Source organism: Sceloporus occidentalis, unplaced genomic scaffold (assembly GCF_023333645.1).
Source record: "Sceloporus occidentalis isolate IW3139 unplaced genomic scaffold, rSceOcc1.0.p SCAF_10, whole genome shotgun sequence".
NCBI classification, from domain to species: Eukaryota; Metazoa; Chordata; class Lepidosauria; order Squamata; family Phrynosomatidae; genus Sceloporus; species Sceloporus occidentalis.
In genome coordinates this window covers 17,258,105-17,265,582 of record NW_028316990.1, presented here as the reverse complement: position 1 = coordinate 17,265,582, position 7,478 = coordinate 17,258,105, and positions in this window count along the sequence as shown.

Genomic DNA, 7,478 nt, shown 5'->3' with positions numbered 1-7,478 from the left:
GCTAAATATGCCAGAATGTAGAGTTTAATAACAACACTTTCCTAAGAAGTGTCACCTTTGATTATGGAAACCAGTGTGTTAAATCTTGGCTGTTTCTATGCCTCTGACACATTTTTGCTAACCTCTAATTACTTATCTTCAAAAGAGTGATACCTAATTATTCTAATTACTTGCTGTTTTAGCTTGTTCAGGTTTGAATTATTTCGATCTTGTCCATGCATATGCAAAATACAAGGAGAAAGGGCACAACCAACCAAGAACTAGAATCCCAGAACTGAATCAAAACTACTTCTATCCCCCCCCCCCAAAAAAATTATTTGATTCACCCACACTCTTGCAAAACCATATTTGCTCATTCATTTGCAGAGTTGTAATAAAGGAACATGGCCAGAAGAGTTGTAATATCATCATCAGATATGACTGGTTGTGTATGCAGCACTACAGTCCTGCTTAAAAACATGATGCATGGTTGGAATTGGAATTACAACATTTTATTGGAAGAAGGAGGAAGCAACACTAGCAGCGAGGATATTTTTCAAAGAGGAAAAATCTTCATCACATAAATGGCAATTTTTTTAAGCCAGTACGTATTAATATTTGACGCTGGTCCAAATGTCTATGCAAGACCTTGGAAGTTTAAAGGCCATGATTTAATCCACAGTGCTGTTATAAATGACAATGAAATGCGATCCCAGGAATGTCTCCCACATACGCCACAGTGGATGTGTCAGACATATGCCACTGGTTACCATTACGCCACATGAGGCATCGTAATTAATTTACAGTGTTTGGGTGGCTTGTGTATGTGTGTGTTTTGTTCCTTTCTCTTTGTGTTTGACATGGAGCAGATGCTAGTGGGGGCAAATAAATCTCCAAATAGGATGATTAACAGTAAATTATACCCCTCACACTTTCAAAACCCAGAGCTTCAAAAGTTCTGTAAACCGAATGCCCTTGCAGAGTATGGATAAAGTTGGAGACGAATTGGAGCATCTGCTGTCCCTGTGTTTATTCCCAAACTGTGACTACTCTCAATCAAGGCTTAATTTGAGATAATTTGCGAGGGGCTTCATTGTCAGTTTTTGTTTTAATTGGGGGGGGGGGGAAGGGGGGAAAGAAACGTATAAAACAGCATCCTTGCTTGCACTGAGCTTTCCATTTGCACTCAGCAGAATGTGAGTTAAGGTTTTGCTAATCCATGTGATAAGGCCACAGACTAAATGCTTGAGCACACATAGAAACATTAGGGATGGAGACATCTCATACCAAACCTTTAGCTCTCATGTGTTTTTTGGAATGTATTCAAAAACTTTGTCCCCCCCCCTCCCCCCAGATCCAACCAGATCCATCAGCAAATGACATCAGAACTGAACTGGGAGTTTTTCCAGATGGAGAACTCCCTCGCTTTAGTAATTCCAAGGCACCTTCAATACCACCTCTTTTTTTCCTTAAGCATTTTCCTGTTACAATGGAAAGGACTGAAAATACAGCAGAAACACAAGATGGAGGATGATATTATCTGATACACCTATAACATTTGGTGAATGAGACTTTATCTCAAAGTGTGTGTGTGTGTGTGTGTGTGTGTGTGTGTGTGTGTGTGTCCCACTCTCTTCCATGCCAGCATTCTCTGAAGATGCTGGTGAAACATCGGGAATAAACTCTTCTAGAAGACGGCCGCATAGTTTGGAAAACCCACAAAAAGCAAAGGAGGATTAAGTCCAGCAGATAGTATCTGCTCTTTTCTTCCTAAAAGGCCAGAGCAATGGCAGCAGGACTATGGATAGAGGGCCTCTTCCCATTTCGGAGGCCAAGGCACAATGGAGTTGTGCTTGGCTTCTCTTCCTCAGAAGCTACAACAGTGGAAGTTGGAATGGAGGGAGCATCTCTTGCTAGCCATAAGATCCAAGGCATGATGAAACTGTGCCTCTTCTGTCCTTCAGCAACCACTTTAATGAAATCCACAAGCCTCACCTCCTGATGCTCACAGTTCTATCCAAATCATGCTCCCATATAGACTTCTCAAAATGGTAGCTAAAGAGGAAGTCACAAAAGAGGGCCAGAACTCTCTCCACTCCTCCTCTAATTTGAGCTTATATATATATGCACATATATAAATTGCAGAAATCCACATTTCTTTTGTTTTCTTTTTTAGCTGGAAATCTGATATAGGGACTTGTTAAAAATGCTGCAGCATGCATTGTGGTTTTCCATGGGCACAGTCTGTACAGCAACCACTTAAAATGCTCTTCAAGCCCTTGTTAGAACAAGTTCAACAAGTATGAAGAGAAGAATGCTTTTAATGTTGCAACACCCCCCAAAGCCACTTGATAGTCCTTGTGGGACAAAACTCATTTTTGAGAGGATTGCACTCTTTGTGTCTTTATCCAGAATGTTTACATCTTTCTGGGTCAGCAGTACAATCTCAGTTTACAATATTTCATCAAGGGAGGGAAAAAAGCAATATAAAGGCTGTTGTCCTAAACACTTTGGCCTGAAAGGGGAAATCTAGTTGATGTTAGTAGAACTTCCTTTTCAATAATTATGTATGGTAAACTATAGGGAGCATTATCACTCCTGGCCAACCCAAGCTCTCTGCTTATTATGGCTCTTATTCACGACTGCACTCTGCATTTTTCTAACTAAAACATTCTTAATTCACACAGTATTTGGAGTCCTGCTCAGTTAGTTCTGGCAAACACTGGTGCAAAAGTTCCAAAGGTTACCAAACCCTCTTGCACAGCCAATGTCTCCAACATTGAAGTAATGCTGTAAGTTGGTGGGGACAATCCAGTACTCTCACCTGTTCTTTGGGTAACAATCGCACACCTCCCAGAATATTTATTGGGTCTGCAATGCACTGCTTCTGTGCCTATCAACACCACACTGTTGTTCCTCTGAGCACTGGCAGAAGTTTCTCTACCCAACAAACCCTCCAAAGTCACTTGTGGTGTTCTCTGAGGATGGAAGCTGTTCTCTTGGGTACTGTTACAATACAAAATTAATGTAGTTTGACATTGCTTTAATTTGCATGTCACCATCCTATGGAATCCTGGGATCTGCAGTTTGTTGTGGCATCAGGGCACTCTGAGAGAGAAGGCTAAATATCTCACCAAACTACAAACCCCAGAATTCCATAGCATTTAAACATGGCAGTTAAAGCGAGTCATATTGTATTACTTCTGCAGTGCTGATGCCCCAAAGATCTGTACTTAAAGGAAAGATCATTTGTTGTTGTTCTCATTTCAGAAAATATCCAAATACAATATGAAACATAGGTTGCTGTTCAGAAGTCAATGAGCTTGGAGCCAGCCCCATCAAAATTACTGGGACATTTCTCGGTAGATATGTGTAGGTTTGGACTGTTAGAAATATAAGAGTGCTAGGACATTTTATGAAAGGAAATAGTACTTGTATGTTCTCAGCTTTGGTGTTACAATATTTAGCCAGTTGTCTAAACTATTCAGTTAAGAACAAAAGCAAAGCAAGTAGGCAGTGGCAATAGCAGGAGGCAGGTGAAGGTAGGCGCACTAATAGCTTGATTAATAGAAATTAATTGAGAACATTTGGTCCAAGATCAACACTCCATGAAAAAACATAGATCTGGCACTGATTCCTTCCCTCCACTCTAAACCTCAGTTCCTACGTTCCTTATATATAATGGGCCTTGAAAATCCACAGATTTTGGTATCCACAGGGTGTCCTGGAAGCAAAGCTCAGCAGATACCAAGGGCCTATCATATTGGTGAAGGACCATAATTCAGTGGTAGAATTCTTACTTTTCATGATGAAACCTTAAGAGCTTTAAATTCAGTCTTTGACATCTCCAGTTTTAAAAGGAACAAGCAGGAGAAGATGAGAAATACCTCTGTCCAATGAGAAACATTATTAGAGAAGATGGAAAAGATTAGGTGAAACAAGTAGTTTGATGGCAGCTTTTTATATTCCAGAGTAGAACTTTAATGTACATGATCACCAAAACAAGTTGTAACTGGCTTGCATGCGCATGTGTATCATTTCATTTCCCACCATCTGAGGACTTGCATGTGAATTTGGGTGACCACCAAGCTGCTGCTGAAATTAGAGATTGATCTGTGATGACAACAGCTCCTTTACAAATGCATGCCATCCCTTTTGATGCCACAGCCCTAAAACCATGAACATACAAGTGCCAATGGGCCAGTATTCATTTGACTTGCCTTTCAGTGAGGCTCCCTTCATTCCTTCAAGAAAGTGAAACAGATTTAGATTATAACCCTACACACATTGTCCTAAGAAGAAAGGCTCAGTGAACTCCGTGGGGCTTTGTTCTGAGTAGACATGGATAGTATTGCAGTGTTGTGTGATTTCTTGAAGTAAGTGTCTGTGTAGACTTGGCCAATTTTCTTACTCTTGTCGTGGTGCATATTTTTCTGCCTGGCCTCACAGCTCCAATTCTGTGCATTCCTGACAAGGGTCATGAGGTTTATAAGCTGAGACAGAAGGGTCCAGATCAACAGATGACTCATCAGGAGACAGTTTGGGGAAGCAAGGAAGAGAGAAAAGAATACTGTTCTTTGAAACTCTAAGTAAGGCTCAGGACAATAAAAGGACAATAAAAGGACTCTGGAGTGACAGCAGGCAACTGTTCACATGTGTGTCCTGCTGTGCCACCCGCTACCACCACCACCATTGCCATCACTATAGATCACTCCCTCCGAGGCCAAAAACAAGGCACCCAACATCCATCCCATGGCTATCTGCCTCATTCTGACTTCAGAGTGAGCAACTTGCAGTGTGAGTGAAAGGCACAGCAGGATGCACATGGTAACACCATTGCTCTGGAGGACTGTGGATCTTCTGGGAAGGTCTAAGCAAAATATGTGTTTATTCAAACTATTTTAAGAGGGTATATGGCAGGTTCAGTCCTGTACTGGCTAGACATCTTCTGGACTGTTCACATAAAAACTGAGAATTGGGCTCTGTATTGTCCAGACTAGTTGCCATGAGGATGATGGGGTGACATGGTATTTGGTCCATGCAGACATTATTGCTGTCTCATTCATGTATGGAAGGAGATTGAAAATGTCACCTTTCCACACCCTGATCACCAGCAGATCAGACTGCCTTCTCTTGGTTCAGCTGATGCCTGTTGAAATAGGCTTTGGGGACCAGTTACAGTCATGGCAATAGTGTCATGATCATGTAAGGATCATGAATACAGTTACAGATACATAATTCCAGGTTACAAATCCATAAATGTGATACTAAATTCCATCCAGATAAACAAGGAACTCAGATTTAAATACAGTTTAACAAGTGCTTTAATTGATGGATCTAGTGCCTAAAAACTTGCAACTTAGCTAACCAGCACAATTTGCACAGAAGATAAACATTCTGAACCAGAGTAAGTGGAGCGAGAATGTTGTTCTCCCAGTTCAAGGTAAATCCAATCTGCTACATCAGCAATTGGGCTTGTTTGATGGCATTGGTCTTGCCAGAAAAATAGCATGCGTGCAGCGATGGAACATAGGCCTCTGCATTGTGAAAAACAAGAAATGACAAGACTATGTTGTAAAAATGTATCCTCTCTGCTGGGAGGTTATTTCATTTCACAATACATATATTCCAGTTAATTTGAAAATCACATTTCCAGCACAGCTCATCTTTTGCTTTAACAAGTGCTTTTTATTAGCTGAAATGATGAGGATTTTTTTTCATTGCAAACTGAAATCTCCTTTCCTTGTTTTTCCAAAGGGCGTCTTGCTAAAGGAGTATTTCGAAGGACTGAAATTCAATCTACTTAAAAGCGGCAGTGAATTATCTGTCGTAATTGGATTGGGGTGCCAGGAAATGCCAGTTTTAGCATGAGGTGCAATAACAGCATGAGGTACAATAAAAAGTGCTATGTGTTTAATGCACACAAGTGTGGGAGAGAATTGTTTGGTTCAAATTTTAATGTGTAATTACTGTACCTAATCTGGATTTCCCAAATTGGTATAAGAACCAAGGAACAGCTTTACTTCCACAGTTACAGTTCTTCTGAAATGTGTTCATTGTACTCGAGGTGTAGAGGTGTGTTTGTTGCACCCAACCTCCATGAGGGCTGGCACCAGGGTGTCTCCATTCCCTCCAAGTGTGTAGTCAGTGAAATTTCACTTAAGATCATGTTCAAATATCAAGTGATGTCAAAATCGCATGAAATATTGAGCTTGAGTTGGTAGGCTTGCACACATGGCTTGAGCATACGGTCACCAACGATTTTGGGAACAGGCTTCCATGCAAGCAGGTTGTGTTGTTGGCTGATACATTTTTGGGGACTGATCTCCACAACCTTCTAGGTGATTAAGGCATTCAGGTGAGGAGGGGCTTTCTGAAGTCCAATGTGCCGGTCATAGGTATGCTGCCAATGGCTTCTGGTTCACAACTGGCCAATGTCAGTGGAGCATGGGATACACTAAGTGAGACCTCAGTCACAGGTATCTGGCCCCCTGCCATCTTCTCCTGCTGCTGACCATGAAGGTGTGTATATGAAGGGATGAATACAATGGTGAGTTTTCACTATTGTTTTGGGACCTGAAACCCTGGGTGAAGGTTGGTGTCCTTTTGATCCTCCCAAGGGAGCTGGAACAGTTCAAGCACTCCAAGGAACTTCATGAGCTGCCTGGCAAGATGGATCATTTACATTGGGCTGATAGTTGAGCCTCAGCCCCAATGGTCCCAGTACTTGATTAAGTATCAGGATATTATTCTTAGGGCCTATGTTACCTGCAGGAGGTCCACCTGGCTCCAATATGTTCAACAGTTTCTTATGAGACCAGCCTTGAACCCCACTATGCTTGGAATTGTTAGCAATCAGAGTTGTGTCTGATATCATGGTTGGAACATGGGCTTCTCCTTAGAATCATTCCAATCATTAAAAGGACAATGATTCCACAACGGTGGAAAAGAAAGACAGCTGAGTGTTTTATGGCCCTCTCCAATCTCCACCAAAAGATCCATTATATTTTCAAATCATAAAAACATTATGGCAGCCTCTGCACTTCAGAATTAAAGCAGTTTGACATGGCTTTAACAGCCATGGCTCAATGCTATGGAATTCTGAGATTGGTAGTTTTGTGACATATTTAGCCTTCTCAGTCAGAGGGCTCCAGTACCACAACAAACTACAAACCCCACCATTCCATAATATGGAGCCATGACAGTTAAAGCAGTGTCAAACTGCATTACTTCTGCAGTGTGGCAGCAGCCTAGGACTCTAGGATTCTGTGAGCTTTTAAGTTATGAAGCAGCTTTATGCTAAGTCAGATCATTGGTCCATCTTGCCAAGACCTCCAGCCTTTGTGCAGTGGCTGAGTGAGCCTATATCTAAACCATGCTTATAATCTAACAGTTGAAGCAGGCACTCCAATTCTTTACAAAGAAGCTTCTAAGGATTGTTTTCATTAGTTGCGTTTGAGGGCAATGCCAGATTTATCCACAAGCTAAATCTCTGGATA